The sequence below is a fragment of the Salvelinus fontinalis genome, chromosome 18, assembly GCF_029448725.1.
Source record: "Salvelinus fontinalis isolate EN_2023a chromosome 18, ASM2944872v1, whole genome shotgun sequence".
Lineage (NCBI taxonomy): Eukaryota > Metazoa > Chordata > Actinopteri > Salmoniformes > Salmonidae > Salvelinus > Salvelinus fontinalis.
The window spans coordinates 13932655-13950339 of NC_074682.1; the positions used below are offsets into that span (position 1 = coordinate 13932655).

Below are 17685 nucleotides of genomic sequence, written 5' to 3' on the forward strand. Positions count from 1 at the left end.
GGCTAGCTTCACAACACATAACCCGGTCAGGTCGAGCCTCACTAGCCAGATGAAGCTAGCTGGCTGCTCATAACGTTAGATTTTGGCAACAGGGTTAAGTATCTGGCTAGCTATTTATTTTCATGAACTGAAGTTCAATTTCAATAGGTGAACAACAAGTGGCTACCTAGCTAATACTTACAAGGATTCCTAAATCATTGCGAAGAATTGTGAAAATGACTGCAGTTTCTACTGTCATTGTTTTCAGGCTGGTTGTATTGGTGGTATCTGGGTACCAAGCTAAAGCTAGCTAGCTACCCCAGAAGTTGTGTTCGAACAAATAATGCTTTATTACCAACGCGGGATTGTAAACACATTGTTCTTGGCCGTGCTACTGATAGCAGTATTGGCGCTTGGCTTGCAAGTGCAAATTCAGAACACACAACATTCTATAATAGAACTGTGTTATTTGACGTGTCAAATGAAAAAATTATTTAACGCGTCAAATAGTGTTCTTGTCATAGTGTTGTTTGACGTGTATCTTGTTTGACACGCAAAGACGCAAACGGCATTCCATAGTATGTCTTGAAGCTGATAGCAGTGACGTTATTGCTGTGTAACTCCGGTAGTGCAACATCTGAACAATAACGCACTTAGTAATGTTAGTGTGTACCGGTGCTCGACCAGTCGGCGAGCCAACATCAACCACGACAGAGAATAGTTGATTGTCAAGGTCAATAAATTCCATTATCTTGGCGTTAATGTATTTTGCCTTTGAGTTGTCTCGCTGAAATGTTCTTACTCTTTCAAATGACTGCTCGACTTGTTGACTGCTCGATCCACACAGCAGACATTGTGGGCTAGGTTAGGAATGCTGTGTTGCACGTGCAGCTCAAAATTTTATGTGGCGTCATCACATCATGTACCTACGTTATATAGGCATGCACACAGCTTTGACATTGCTTTTTTTCACATCGGCCTTAAAGTAGACATTGGGCTAATACCGATGTTGGCATTTTTAGCTAATATCGTACAATTCCGATATGTTCACCGATATATCGTGCATCCCTAATTTATTATATATATATATATATATATATATATATATATATATATATATATATATATATATATATATATATACATACATTAACTACCTAACTAAATACTGTATATACAGTACCAGTCAAAAGTTTGGACACACCTACTCATTCAAGGAATTTTCTTTACTTTTACTATTTTCGTCATTGTAGAATAATAGTGAAGACATAAACTATCAATTAACACATGGAATCATGTAGTAACCAAAGAAGTGTTAAACAAATCAAAATATATTTTACATTTTAGATTCTTCAAAGTAGCAACCCTTTGCCTTGATGACAGCTTTGCACACTCTTGGCATTCTCTCAACCAGCTTCATGAGGAATGCTTTTCCAACAGTCTTGAAGGAGTTCCCACATATGCTGAACACTTGTTGGCTGCTTTTTCTTCACGCTGCAGTCCAACTCATCCCAAACCATCTCAATTGGGTTGAGGTCGGGTGATTGTGGAGGCCAGGTCATCTGATGCAGCACTCCATCACTCTCCTTCTTGGTCAAATAGCCCTTACACAGCCTGGAGGTGAGTTTAGTCATTGTCCTGTTGAAAAACAGATAGTCCCACTAAGTGCAAACCAGATGGGCTGGCATATCACTACAGAAAGCTGTGCTAGCCATGCTGGTTAAGTGTGCCTTGAATTCTAAATAAATCACAGACAGCGTCACCAGAAAAGCACCATCACACCTCCTCCATGATTCACGGGGGGAACCACACATGTGGAGATCATCCATTCACCTACTCTGCGTCTCACAAAGACACAGCGTTTGGAACCAAAAACCTCAAATTTGACTCATCAGACCAAAGGACAGATTTCGACCGGTCTAATGTCCATTGCTTGTGTTTTTTGGCCCAAGCAAGTCTCTTATTATTATTGGTGTCCTTTAGTAGTGGTTTCTTTTCAGCAATGAAGGCCTGATTCATGCAGTCTCCTCTGAACAGTTGATGTTGAGATGTGTCTGTTACTTGAAGTCTGAAGGGGCTGCAATTTTGGGGCTGCAATTTTGGAGGCTGGGAACTCTAATGAACTTATCCTCTGTAGCAGAGGTAACTCTAGGTCTTCCTTTCCTGTGGCGGTCCTCATGAGAGCCAGTTTCATCATAGCGCTTGTTGGTTTTTGCGACTGCACTTGAAGTTTCAAAGTTCTTGAAATGTTCCGGATTGACTGACCTTCATGTCGTAAAGTAACGATGGACTGTCTTTTCTCTTTGCTTATTTGAGCTGTTCTTGCCATATTATGGACTTGGTCTTTTACCAAATAGGGCTATCTTCTGTATAGCACCCATACCTTGTCAGAACAGCACTGATTGGCTCAAACAAATTGAAAAGGGAAGAAATTCCACAAATGAACTTTTAACAAGGCACACGTGTTAATTGAAATGCATTCCAGGTGACTACCTCATGAAGCTGGTTTAGAGAATGCCAGGAGTGTCATCAAGCAAAGGGTGGCTACTTTGAAGAATATCAAATTTATTTGATTAACACTTTTTTGGTTACTACAGTACATGATTCCATATGTGTTATTTCATAGTTTTGATGTCTTCACTATTATTCTACAATGTTGAAAAGAGTAAAAATAAAGAAAAACCCTGGAATGCGTAGTTGTGTCCAAACTTTTGACTAGTACTGTATATACAGTATTTAGTTAGGTAGTTAATGTTAGCTAGCGCTAGTCGGACACACCTGATACACACCTACTCATCAGTATTTTCTACATTCTGAGAATTGTCCCAAAGCCACTCCTGAGTTGTCTTGGCTGTGTGCTTAGGGTCGTTATCCTGTTGGAAGATGAACCTTCGCCCCAGTCTGAGGTCCTGAGCGCTCTGGAGCAGGTTTTCATTAAGGATCTCTCTGTACTTTGCTCTGTTCATCTTTCCTTTTGATCCTGACTAGTCTCCTAGTCCCTGCCGCTAAAAAACATCCCCACAGCAAGATGCTGCCACCACCATGTTTCACTGTAGGGATGGTGCCAGCTTTCTTCCAGATGTGACTCTTGGCATTCAGGCCAGAAAGTTCAATCTTGGTTTCATCCAGACCAGAGATTCTTGTTTCTCATGGTCTGAGAGTCCATTAGGTGCCTTTTGGCAAACTCCAAGTGGGCTGTCATGCGCCTTTTACTGAGGAGTGGCTTCTGTCTGGCAACTCTACCATAAAGGCCTGATTGGTGGAGTGCTGCAGAGATAGTTGTCCTTCTGGAAGGTTCTCCCATCTCCACAGATGAACTCTGGAGCCATGTCAGAGTGACCATCGGGTTCACCTCCCTGACCAAAGCCCTTCTCCCCCGATTGCTCAGTTTGTCCGGGCGGCCAGCTCTACAAAGACTCTTGGTGGTTCCAAACTTCAAACTTTATCCATTTATACCACTGTGTTTTTGGGGACCTTCAATGCTGCAGACATGTTATGGTATCCTTCCCCAGATCTGTGCCTCGACACAATCCTGCCTTGGAGCTCTACGGACAATTCCTTCGACCTCATGGCTTGGTTTTTCCTCTGACATGCACTGTCAACTGTGGGATCTTATATAGACCGGAATGAGCCTTTCAAAATCATGTCCAATCAGTTTAATCAATTGAATTTACTACAGGTGGACTTGAATCAGGTTGTGAAAACATTGGACGATGACATGGTTCCCATTATTCCTGGCTAAAACCAAACACTGTTTTCCACAATAAGAACCTTATACCAACGGTCAGGCATGGTGGCTGTAGTGTGATGGTTTGGGGATGCTTTGCTGCCTCAGGACCTGGATGACTAAACGGAAGGAAACGGAACGTTGCGGGGATAAACCTACCGGAATTTGTCCAATAAAAACTCTCATCTGCAACTTTTGGACTAATGATTACACCCTAGATCAGCTAGATGCAGGCAAGAGTGTGCAAGGCGGTATTGAATGTGTCACTGTCTGTCACCTTGATTACTCTAATTTGTCACTCAACCTGTCCACCTACGGTATAAACTTCCATTCGTAGGCTAGGTTGTAACAACCTCATGTTGCGTATAAGGCTAATTAGAGTATCATGTAGTAGCCTAAACCTATCGCTGTTACATTGAGCTGGGTGAATGGAATATGAATGACAGTCATCCAATATGCTATAATAGAAATAAGGCCATGCTCATGAAATCTTTTCATTAAATAATAAAATAATCCTCCCATATGGGCACCGACCGCTACTGCTTCACATACAGTAGGCATATAGGCTACTGTATGCATTTGCACACTCTTGATAAGGTATGTTTTAGGTAGCACTTAAATACCCTAGTTACATGAGATTTTGGGAGTCTGTGGAGTTACATGTTATTATAACATACTGTAGGTGGTGAAATGTACGTCACTACCAAAAGGACCAAAAACACAGCTTCCTTGTGTTTGAAATCTGGAATGTTACACTGACAAGGGACATCAAAGCACTTAAGTGAATGCACATCCAGTATTATTCAGTAGCAGAGCATCCAACTCACTGGTAGGATTTCTAGTATTGCCATTGTGTTTAATAACAGGCTTACAGTAAAGTTGAAAAGGTATTTGTTGTGGATGGAGAAATAAGGTTGTGAGTTATTGGACTAGTTGTTTGGATGCTGATTGGTTGATATGCGGGTGTTGTGGGACACACATGTCCTGCAAAATACCATGACGTTAATACTATCGTTGTGGAATTATGACATTATGTACACACTTTTACGTGTTGACTTATCAATATCTCAATTTAACGGCGAGCCCCACAGTTGGAAATGAGTAAATCAATATTTTCACTTAATATTACAGAGTAGTCATGTTTAGGCTTCGGGAGTGCGTTTCTGTGTACTTTATACCCAATTGTAAGTGATGATTGAAGGGCTAATTCAAAGAGTTTTAATCACCATGTGAAACTCTTGCAGTGTCATCTTTTTTTGTAAATGCCTCATAAAATGAATAGACGAGTAGCCTCTTTTTAGAGCATAGTGGATACATTAGAATATGAGATGGATGGTAGATTAGTATCCCTCACAAGATTTCTCTATCTCGGCTCTCTTTTGTATATAGCGGCCGGTCTCACATAAATGACCTAGTGGAACACAATAAGGTGGCAGATAAACTTCACATGGACAGGTTAATTGAAAACGAGAGATGATGGAATTTGACTGTTTTGTATGCAGTCATTCTTCAAAGTGGAGTCGAGGGCTGACCACATCTCCTGGTGAGATTGACTGTCGGAACCTGTTTAGCTACTATATGACTTTACACTCTGCAAATACATTGCTGTTGTTTATTTTTGTTTAGTCTCCACCTCTGATTGTACCTGGGCTTACCCGCCCATCATACCAATCACACTGGAGCTGACTCTCCTTTCCTATCATGTGAGATCATGCTGTTGGAACTGAGGTGTGTTGTTATTTGGGTAAACTTCAAGGGTAGAATAAAAAACATGAGCTGCCGCACACCCAGAAAAATGATTTTGTGTTGAGGTGCTGACTAATGGCGAATAAACTATAAACTATCAAAGTAAAGGGAGTCTCACACTCCATATATAAACTCCCAGTAATTGATTGGGTATTTACCAACGTTTCGGCATCACTGTGCCTTCTTCAGAGTGGAGTGTGCGACTCTCTTTATTTTGATAGTTTATAGTAAACTTCAAGGGGGCCAACCGACCATTGAACAACATGTCAACAAAAGACAGCCAGGTTGTCATCACCAGGCTGACATGACTCTAGTTGTTAGATGATACATTACCTGAAGATATACTGGGCCAATAGCGGAGGTCCATAAGGATGGCGGCCCCTATGTACTTACCACAAATGCCACGTTTGCTAAGTTCGCTGTATTGTACATTTCTCTCCTTGACTTTTTTGTGTATCATCATTAGCGCAGTATAAATGATCCCAATTCTAGCTCCAAGACGGCGGCACTTTGAAAAACCCCAAAAGTATATTATGCTGATTTATTGGCGTGTTGAACCAGGTTGCGCGCCGTTGTTTAAAAACTTGGTGGATAGAGGTAAAACAATAACATCAAATCTATATTCTGACATCTTTATGCACCTTCGCCATTGCAACCATCGATGGCTACCAGATTATCACCAGCTGATCTCTTGTTAAACCATCAATATGTGCTAAATTCACCCGCACAGCTGATCTCTTGTTAAACCATCAATATGTGCTAAATTCACCCGCACAGCTGATCTCAATTGCAACCATAATTGGTAACCTCATTACCGCTCCCTAAAAGATGATGTTGGTGTCACCTTAGGCTTGCTTGTAACCAAAGTCTTTCAAGATATGTTCAGCCTCAGGTTGGTATAATCATCGGAACAAATTAGTCCTACTTTGAGCAGACTAAGGGCGATTTATCCGTTTGACAATCAGTCCATACAACTGAAATAAAGTATTTCCTCATTTTAACCAGGCAAATCTACTGTGTGGGAATTGACCTGACACGTATGAATGGAAAACTAATATTGGTGTAGCCTACTGTTATTATTATTATTCAATTAGTTTAATGTAATCCAATAAATACTGTCTTTAAAAGAAAATTGTCTGGTATAGTAATCTCTTATCAAGATCGGGGGTAAAATATCCCTGTACTGTCCATGTTTGAAATGTGCAACTAAATCAAGTCAATTGTGCTTGAGTTATATTATCTTTTTTTTTTTTTTATCAAATAAAAATGTGTATACTCTAAGTATTTTTTTTACATTCATTAGCCTTTGGTTTCCAATGCTCCTGATAGGTTGATATTTCATTGGGCGTGGGAGTAGAGAACTTAGACGCAGTTGTCTGGTATCATTATCACTTGACACGGTAATAACGAGATCAACTGGTCGGCTTGTTTATTCTTGTAGGTTTTTGGTTTGCTTTAACACGCAGGTGCATGTAACACACAGTTGCTGCCTTGCTATGTTGTTGTCTTAGGTCTCTCTTTATGTAGTGTTGTCTCTCTTGTTGTGATGTGTGTTTTGTCCTATATTTATATTGTATTTATTTATTTCAATCCCAGGCCCCCGTCCCCGCAGGAGGCCTTTTGCCTTTGGTAGGCCGTCATTGTAAATAAGAATTTGTTCTTAACTGACTTGCCTAGTTAAATAAAATGTATGTAATCTCCCATTAGTAGTTTTTTAAGAAATCCAGCGCTAATGTGTAGCACAGCGCACATACTAACTGTTGGTTGCAATGCACCCACTGTATCACAGGGTGTACATTCATGCTCCATTGTTATGTGTACTTCACATTGTCAGTGATTTCCAGTACAGTAGATGTTCTACAGAAAATGGATTGCACAAAGTATCTTTTGTCCTCCCCTGTTATGGATAGGTTGTCGTTAGGTCAAATACATGTTTACAATCCTATTTACAGCCTGTGAGGCAAGGTATCTGTTAAGTAATCAGGCGTAATATTCCACAGGGCAATTAGCAGGGTAAGTGGGTGAAAATGTGGACAAGTAAATCTTTGGATACAAATATGTTCTCAATATTGTATCGTAACCCCTTGGAAATTGATCTTATTGAAGCTGTCATTGGTCCTCTGGGCCTAGTTTTTCCAAAGTTATCTATCCGTATTTCGGCGATCGGATAGGATTAAATGCATAGAAATAGAATACATAGAACCAGAGTCCCCATTCAAGTCAACGATTCGTCCGTTGTATTCATTCTATTTCTATGCATTTAATCCTATCCGATAGGCAAATCCAGATGGATAACTGGGCCCTAGAGTTGACATTATTACCGCAGATCACCTGTTAGCCAGTTAATAATGGGCGCACGTATTGTTCTCACTCTGAAACCTTCATTATGTGAGACCTTTAGATGTGTTAGGCTTTCTTACAGTTTAGCTCATGTAAATGATTTGCATGTTTGTCCCTCCTGATTTAGGTTGTTTGGAACTCAACTCTTCTACTTTGGAACCATGCCAATTGAATTTTCTGCTTCCTAACACGCTAGGAGAGTAGGGAATATATAACTTAGGGCCCGAGGCTTGATCTCCTTACGTGCCCCCCCCCCCCCCCCCCATCCATTCACATCACTCTGACAATTAGTGAGTTCGACCATCCCCAAATGACCCACTAATTAAAGAGTTGGCATTATAATTACAATGTGTTTATTGTCTGTTTATGTGTGGTGTGCTGTACATAATGTGCTGGGACATTTCTTTGCTGTAAATGGATTGAGGGTTGTTAATATACTTGCTGTAAATGTGATTTCATGTGGTTAACATCTTCTATACCTCCTTCATCAGCCGTTTGACAGTTGCACTGTTTGTCGCATGTACAACGCAATTTGGCTGACAGCGGTAACTGGCAGCCGAAATAACCAAATTATTTAGTCATGGGTTTTTAACGGGCACAACGGCAAATGGATGTTAAGTAAATGATGCAATTTATTCCCTTCCTCCTCATTGCCAGGGTGGCTGCCACGGGACTTCTGCCAGCTTTAAATAAGTGGTACCCAGATGGTATTCACATGACGCACACTTGGTTACAAAATCGTCCCCGGGAATAACTCCGCTGCCACAACAACCAATAGGTCAATTGAGCAGGAGAGCCTGTTGCTTCCACAGTACTGCATATGCAAATCTGTTAATATTGTGTCATTTCGGTAAATTCTGGGGGAAGGTTGTATCTCAGGGGTCCTAAATGAATTGGAAAGGATCCCAGTTAATGAGCGGAGCTGGAGAGAGAGAGAGAGAGGGGAGACATCCTCCGCCTCAGCTCCTTTCCTCCTTCCTAAAGCATGGCTTCCTGGCTCCTCTACCGCTCGCTCGCCTGGCCTCATGCTCCTCCGTCGTGGAGAGGGGAAGTGCATGTGATGAGGATGGACCTGTAATGACATAGTCCGCCGGGCTCTGTTGGATAGAGTGATTTTTCTACCATCTTATGAGAAAAGTCATTCTATTTCTGGAACATGAGTGTGGAAGACAATGCCTGGCCTTTTTTCTCTCTCACTCTCTCTCAATCTCTTTCTCATTCACGCACTCTCTCTTTCTCATCCTCACTCTCACTCTCCCACTATCTATGTCTCTCTCAACCTCCATCTCCTCTCTCTGTCTGCCACACTTTTACACCCGCTCTCATCAGCTGCAGCTGTGGTGCACTCTGTCTCGATTTCTCCTGGAGAAGTGGTGAACTGTGTCGTCTGCAGCCACTAACAGCCAACAGCTGCTTCAGCCCACTGCAGAGGGAGGACAATGTGGAACTGATTTTCAGAGAAGGAAAAATAAATAAACAATGAACAAAAAAAACAATACCTCAACCAACACACAGCTTATGCAAATTGGGAAAATGTGTTTGCAAATCGATAAGCCATGCTTGTGCATGAAAAGTATGGAGTGACCACTTTACACGGAGATGTTCGTTACCACAAGCAGTTCTTTATCTGCAAGATATTGACCTACACATCTGTTTTTCATTTATATATACAGTACTAGTCAAAAGTTTGGACACACCTACTCATTTCAGGGTTTTTCTTTATTTTTACTATTTTCAACATTGTAGAATAATGATGAAGACATCAAAACTATGAAATAACACATATGGCATCATGTACTGTAGTAACCAAAAACAGTGTTAAACAAGTCAATGTATATTTTAGATTCTTCAAAGTAGCCACCTTTTGCCTTGACAGCTTTGCACACTCTTGGCATTCTCTCAACCAGCTTCATGAGGTAGTCACCTGGAATGCATTTCAATTAACAGGTATGCATTTACATTTAAGTCATTTAGCAGACACTCTTATCCAGAGCGACTTACAAATTGCCTTGTTAAAAGTTCATTTCTTTCCTTAATGCGTTTGAGCCAATCAGTTGTGTTGTGACATGGTATGGGTGGTGTACAGAAGATAGCCCTATTTGGTAAAAGACCAAGTCCATAATATGGCAAATAACAGCTCAAATAAGCAAAGAGAAACTACAGTCCATTTTTACTTTAAGACGTGACTGTCAGTCAATCTGGAAAATCTCAAGAACTTTGAAAGTTTCTTCAAGTGCAATCGCAAAAACCATCAAGCGCTATGATGAAACTGGCTCTCATGAGGACCGCTTCAGGAAAGGAAGACCCAGAGTTACCTCTGCTGCAGAGGATAAGTTCATTAGAGTTACCAGCCTCAGAAATCGTCAATTAACTGCACCTCAGATTGCACCTCAGAGTTTAAGTAACAGACACATCTCAACATCAACTGTTCAGAGGAGAATGCGTGAATCAGGCCTTCAAAAAAACGTTACTGAAGGACACCAATAAGAAGAAGAGACTTGCTTGGGCCAAGAAACACGAGCAATGGACATTAGAGCGGTGGAAATCTGTCCTTTGGTCTGATGAGTCCAAATTTTAGATTTTTGGTTGCAACTGCCATGTCTTTGTGAGACGCAGAGTAGGTGAACAGATTATCTCTGCATGTCTGGTTCCCACCGTGAAGCATGGAGGAGGTGGTGTGATGGTGTGGGGGTGTTTTGCTGGTGACACTGTCTGTGATTTATTTAGAATTCAAGGCACACTTAACCAGCATGGCTACCACAGCATTATGCAGCGATACACCATCCCATCTGGTTTGCACTTAGTGGGATTATCATTTGTTTTTCAACAGAACAATGACGCAAAACACACCTGCAGGCTGTGTAAGGGCTATTTGACCAAGAAGGAGAGTGATGGAGTGCTGCATCAGATGACCTGGTCTCCACAATCACCCGACCTCAACCCAATTGAGATGGTTTGGGATGAGTTGGACCGCAGAGTGAAGGAAAAGCAGCCAACAAGTGCTCAGCATATGTGAGCACTCCTTCAAGATTGTTGGAAAAACATTCCAGGTGATGCTGGTTGAGAGAATGCCAAGCGTGTGCAAAGCTGTCATTTATTTAAAGGGTGGCTAAAATCTCAAATATATTTTGATTTGTTTAACACTTCTTTGGTTACTACATGATTCTTAGTGTTATTTCATAGTTTTAATGTCTTCACTATTATTCTACAACATAGTAAAAATAAAGAAAACCCCTTGAATGAGTAGGTGTGTCCAAACTCTTGTCTTGTTTTCGTTGAATGACAACAAACACTTTATTGAAGAATCCCTACTGTTGACCAATGACAGACGAAGGGGTGTAGACTTTGGTTCCCGAACTTCATCTTTCCTCGAGAATTTGTGTGTGTGTGCACAAACAGACGAAAAAGACCAAAACAAAAACGTCACAAAATAATATATGCACAAACTGATCCGAACTGTTTCGGATGGGAATCATGTAGACGGTTTTACTGTGTACGTGGAAAAAAACATCAGCTTTACCGGGAGAAGTTTTAATCATTGTGGTGGGAGGTGGGTCAAACTGTCAGTAGGTCAAAGGTCAGATTGGAAAAAACAAGACAATGCAACAATGGCAGATCTAATTAGTAAACACATGAATATCACTGCCAAGTCTGCTTCTACCTTAACAAAATAGCCCTCATTCATCTCAAGTATATTTACAGTATAAGCACATATAGGCCTATTTCTAGATATTTGGATTGCATTGGTTTCAAATTTAATTGGTTTGGAGCCTTGAGACCATTTATACTTAATTGTAAAAGTACAAAACACTATATTATCAGTTTATCTTAAAATGTTCAATATTCTGTAACAAAAAGCAAGAAAACGGATCCATTGATTCCTAATGAAATTAACACAGTCTCTCCATTGTTTTATTATTTTCTGTCACCTTGTAATTGTCAGGATGTCATAAGCTGCTATTAGCATTGGTAGAAAATGTTAATGTTCAGAGGCTCATCTGCTCCAAAGAATGCCTCCTATCACTCTCACATTGCTTTAAAAGGGAAAAGGAAGATGAATTTTGCCCATAAAGGCTGTATCACAAGGGCTTTTTATCCTAAATGGCTCTGGGGATTGTTATCTGTGGAAAGTGTGTCCTGCCTCCGTCGTGTTCAATCAAGTGTCCACTTAGCTGTGACTGGGAGTAATTGTTCCCAAGTGAGCCACACACTGACCTGTTAATGTCTGCGTTGACCCTCTAACCTTGTCAGCACGTCTTAGGGAGGAGTTTAAATCATGTGGATCTCCTCCTTGCCTTTGCGCTGCCAGGTCAAGTGGGCGTCACTGCTGAAAGACCACTCTCTTATAATTGTCACCAGCAGCATGGGTCAGCCATGGGTGCTCCTGGAGCCCGGCTCTTATTAGATGAGGTACTAGGAGTGCTGTGACTTAATGGGTCAAGCCATTGATCCGATCCAGCCACCATGTTCTCTCTCTTTAGTCAGATGGAGCCCTGCTAGCTACCTGATGACAGGCAGTGGCAGCTCAGGTGGACTGTGTTGGACACAGACAGCATTCTGAGGCTACCAACCCCCATTTGGTCCAAATATAATGTTTTGGTATTGACGTTTGTCAATGGGGCCCTTAATATGTGTGGTTTGATGTCCCGTTGACTGTGATCCCTCTGTGTATTGGACACGGAGGGGGGAAAAGTAGGGTGATATGGCCAAAATAATGGTAACAAACCAAACATTCAAATACCGTTTTTTAGAAGATAAAGTAAAAACCCAAACCGGTCCGTGCATCAATACCGGTATATTGTAAAATACGGTGTACTGCCCAATCATGGTATTTTTCAAATTTTTGACGGTATTCTATGTTTTTGATTAATTCAAGTTTTACATTTGCTTTATGAGTAGTGCGTGACCCTAGTGTGGCAACAGACATTCTAAATAATTTCAATGGGTCTTTCTCCATTCTGATTGTTTTATACTGTTCAATTCAACTAGGGTGGCAGGTAGCGTAGTGGTTAGAGCATTGGGCCAGTAACCGAAAGGTTGCTAGATTGAAGCCCCAAGCTGTCAAGGTACAAATCTGTCGTTATGCACCTGAACAAGGCAGTTAACCCACTGTACCTAGGCTGTCATTGTAAATAAGAATTTGTTCTTAACTGACTTGCCTAGTTAAATAAAAAATAATTAAAACTTCAACCTAAAATAACTTCCTGCATTTCTATCAATTTCTGCATTTCCTGCACTCATTTGAGATCACACACTGCCACGATATGGGCAAAAAAACTAGGCCTTATTTTTAACCAAATGTTGCAATTGCAATTTAGATCAGAATCTTTATTCACGTAGCCTGATTTAGAAGATACTGTTGCACAAACAACATTAGGTCTCCACCAGCACTGGTATCAGGCTGTATTAGCTAGCTATGTTTGCTCTGACTCTGACTCAGTACTTTTTAGCTAGTTAGCTAGCCAACGGTATAACGCCTAGCTAGCCAGCTAACTAGTGATTAGCATTAGTGGATAACACGATTTAGGCTAACTTGCTAAGAAAATACAAACAATTTGTTTGCAGATGTAAGAAACACAAACTAATTTTGTAATTATAGAACGCCTGTGTACTTATATTAAGATCAAAGTGGAAACAACATCGTTGCGTGTGCTGCATTGACCATGTAGACTGAACGAAGGTGTCTCATGGTCAAGCAACAAGCTTGACCACTCCTTAAGTGACAGGGCTAGGTCTGTGTGGAAAGCGGTGCGGAAACGGATGACTCAAGTAGCGGAGTAAACTATACAAATGGACGTTACACACAGCCTATCACATTTAACAAACCAAACATTCAAATAGCATTTTAGAAGATAAAGTAAAAACCCAAATCGGTCCGTGCATCAATACCGGTATATTGTAAAATACGGTATACCGCCCAGCCCTAGGGAAAAGTAGGTTGTCCTTGCTCCCATCCAGTTTACCTAATGTTTCATGGACCTGGGTAGAACAAAAACCTTCTCCACAAGTTTGTCATCAGATCGCTTGGAAACTTGACACACTAATAAGTATCAATTAACACACTAATTTTAAAGTGGCTGGTTACTAGTTCGCTTTGAAACTGACAAAGATTGTAATTTGGGTGAAAAGGAGAGATTAAAAACACATGCTTCTGAAGCTGAAAGTTGTGTGTTGAGCAGCTGCTGTGTGGAAGTCCACAAGTGAAACATATACAGTACAACAGCTAAGCTATGTCTATTGGATGTTGTGGCAGTGAATATGACTTTCAAGATACTGTACTGTATCATACAGTGTTTGATTGTTTGTTCAGTTTTTTGGATGGAAAGCCAGTGGCACATCTATAAACTAAACAGCCACTCTTTAACTGCTGCCTGCTAATTTGAGAAGTGAAGTAAAATGACCTACCTTCAAAAGTACTTTTACTCTCACACTTTCTTTACATCCCTTACATGAGACCATGAATCGAATCTCTTTTAGAATGATCTCATCAATTAGATTTTCTTGGAGCCATTGTACATTCTGCATGGGGGTATGCTTTTTTATTGAGTCTTTTCTCAATAGCCTGTTGAGTGCCTTCTGTGCGGGGTCTCAAAGTTACAGGGCCTTTTTGAGCCAATGCTCCTTTGAGCAAAGTGGAGCAGCCATAAATTCAGAGGGGTGAAGCCGTCTATTGGGATCAACATATTTTTTTGGAGTAATGACAGGCATGCAGGCGGGTAATCAGAGGGGTCTTATCTGGGGTTCAGAGGCTGATGGCGGGCAGAGGAATGTGGCCCGGCTGTGGAAACAATGCCGCGTTAATGGGGTTAGCTGAATTCCACACTCATGAATTATGAGGAGTTGGGATGACGGGCCTGTGGCTTGTTGTGTCTGGTTTGGAGCCTCTACACACTACTGCTGCACAGAGAAAGAGTCAGAGTTATATATTTAGTCTTTTGACACTGGCTCTCATAGGCAAGGTCAATTAATGGAGCTGGATCTCCAAGGTCTGTTCTTCTGGTGGGAGAACAAAAGTGCATTATACACTCATGCCATAAACAGATAGGCCTAAAGATATAGATGGTCACGCACACACACGCCCACACACTAGGGCTGGGCGATATGGCTAAAATATGATATCACTGTATATTTGTTTTTAAGAATGACAGTATTTGACGGTATTTTATGTTTTTGAATAATAATAGTTCTAAATTTGCTCTGAGTAGTGAGTGATCCTAGGGTGGCAACACATACATTCTAAGTGATTTCAATGGGTCTTTCTCCATTCTGATTGCTTTATACTGTTCAACTGAATCCCCCCCCCCCCCACCAAAAAAATAATCTGTATTTTCATACATTTCTGTATTTCCTGCGCTTATTTGAGATAATTTCCACACTGCCACGTAGGGCTGCACGATATGGCCAAACAATCTAGGGCTTATTTTTAACCAAATGTTGCGATTTGATTTGCCATTTAGAGCAAAACATTTGGGTGAACTGTTGGTTCCATGGAAATATAATTATTATTCTAATTCTGTAGTTAGAATATAATAGTGGGCACTTTGAATACAATGTTGTTTGACATGACAACAAATGAAAATGCCAGGAAGGAGTTATTGTGACAGGGTAGGAACCAAAGTGTTGACAAGTGTTTCCTAGGGGACCCTGTAGTCTTTGGCTACATTGAATGTTTTGTCTTAGCTACTTTATGTACTTAACATATTCATGCTTTGAGTATTCCTCTTTGATTTAGAGGATACTGTAACACAAACAACATGCTAATTTAGGTATTGGTATTATCAGGCTGTATAGCTAGTTATGTTTGCTCTGACTCACTACATTTATTAGCTAGCCAGCTAACTAGCAATTAGCATTTGCGGCTAACATGATTTAGGCCCAACTGCCTAAGAAAATACAAACTAGCAGTTTTCAGATGTAAGAAATGTAAACTAGTAGTGTAAATATAGAACGCTAGGGGATTTATAATAAGAAGCAAAGTGAAAACAGCATTGTTGTCATCAACATTGTTGCATGTGCTGCATTGACCTTGCAGACTGAAGGCAAGTGTCTTATGGTCAAGGAACAACAAATGTGCTCCATGACAGGGGGCGGGGCTTAGTCTGTGGAAACCGGAATGCAAAGAGAGAGAGCTGAGAGAGATGACACAAGATGCGGAGTAAACTATAGAAATGGACATAACACACGGCGTGTCACATTTAACAAACCAAACATTAAAATCCCGTTATAGAAGGTAAAGTAAAAACCCAAACCGGTCTGTGCATCAATACCGGTATATAGTAAAATATGGTATACCATACACACATACCAAGTTCACAAATGTAATTTTGTAACTGACTGAATTTTCTGAATAGTGTTCAGAAAACGGCCTTGCAAAATTCAGACTATTTTGAGACAGAGCTCACAGACGATGGTGTGGGTTTATAGTTCAATGTGTCACTGAGAACATGTAGAGTTTGATGAGAATCAGAGTTCTGTAGTTGTATACGTTGTTATTTTGTTAACACTGACATTTTCATCAGCAGCATCATCACCACATTATGCAATCACCACTGATCTGTCTTTGTAAAGATTAAAACAGTGACATGACTCTATGTATTTAGGTCATGAGATGACAACAGGAATCAGTGTGTCATAACTCATGTAAAATATGTGTGGTTGGAATTGATCACGTTTAATTTTCCCTCTTCACATTCACGGTTGATGTGGGTTAAGTGAACTGTAGGGAATTTCCCCACCTTTTCACATCCTGTTTGTAATAGAAATATATCTATCTCCCCTGTCCTTCTCTTCTGTCTGTCCCTCGCATACTTAAATACAGTGTCATCTGTGAACTCCTGATGATCCCGCCTCCAAAGAACCTAAGCTGAATTCTCATTGGAAGAATGGATCGCCAGTCTTTCCTACACGAGTGAACACGGTAAGTGCACATTCTTACACTATCTACATCTACCCTAAAATTGCTTTTAATTTCGTGAATGAAACAATAATGAAACAACTTAAAAGAATGTGTACATTTATCAAGAAGTTTATCATATTGAAACTTGATGCGTTGCAGAAAATATTACTACACATGTATGGATCTTGAATGGTGACTTAAATTAGACATTATATTAAACATGTTTTCTCTTTTGTTTTGTCAATTAGAAACAGTTTTAGGGTTAGGTTTCTAACGTTACATTTTTTAACAGAGAACATGTTTTGCACAAACGTCTACAGAATATCATCATACCGATGGCAGTCTTTCATTTTTAATGACTATATCATTCTAAATGATCACCTTGTGTCATATTGGCAAAATCATTGAAAAGTAGCAATCAAAACAAAAAATACACACTTACACACATACTCGCTGAATGATACACCGGTCGTAGTAGCACCGGCAGCTTTGTGTGTGTGACTGTCCTTTGTTTTTAACATCTTTGGCATGCTCTAGTCTCCCTGTCCCTCTCCTCTGTCTGCCATGGGTTCTCTGATTGGCTGAATACTTTCTGCACTCTAGTCTGGCTGACTGCCAGGGCCTGCCTTGCCACTGATCAGAAGTGAACGTGACATTTGTGCGGAGGTAATGGAATCTGTGTGCAATTAAATCTCCCGACTGTGAAGAAGAATCTATCTCCCCTCCCTTCCCCTATCCCATCAGCAGGGGGGTGGCCATGATGATGAAACCGTCCCAGCAGGCCCCTCTCCCCGGCCTGCCCCGCCAGTACCCCTTTCCTCTCTCCCAATCTCTGTCAGGTTGCGTTTTTTAACTTCTCCCTGCCTCTGCCTTGGTTTCTGCCCAGCAATTAATTACAGCAAACGTCAATTAAACATTTCCCAAAATATTGTTGGAGAATTAAATTTCAATTACAGAAATGACATTATAGGAAATCAACATTAACATTGATTTAATG

At 40.6% G+C, this 17685-nt stretch overlaps 1 protein-coding gene across 7 annotated transcripts in view; it reads left to right on the plus strand.

Moving 5' to 3' along the window:
* LOC129815017 (forkhead box protein P1-B) overlaps positions 1 to 17685 on the plus strand; it is a 207103-nt gene that overhangs the window by 18707 nt on the left and 170711 nt on the right. For all 7 annotated transcript variants that reach the window (XM_055868274.1, XM_055868271.1, XM_055868270.1 and 4 more), the window contains exon 2: positions 16611 to 16709. The gene's annotated coding sequence lies outside the window, so the exon portion shown is untranslated. The remainder of the gene's footprint in view (positions 1 to 16610; positions 16710 to 17685) is intronic.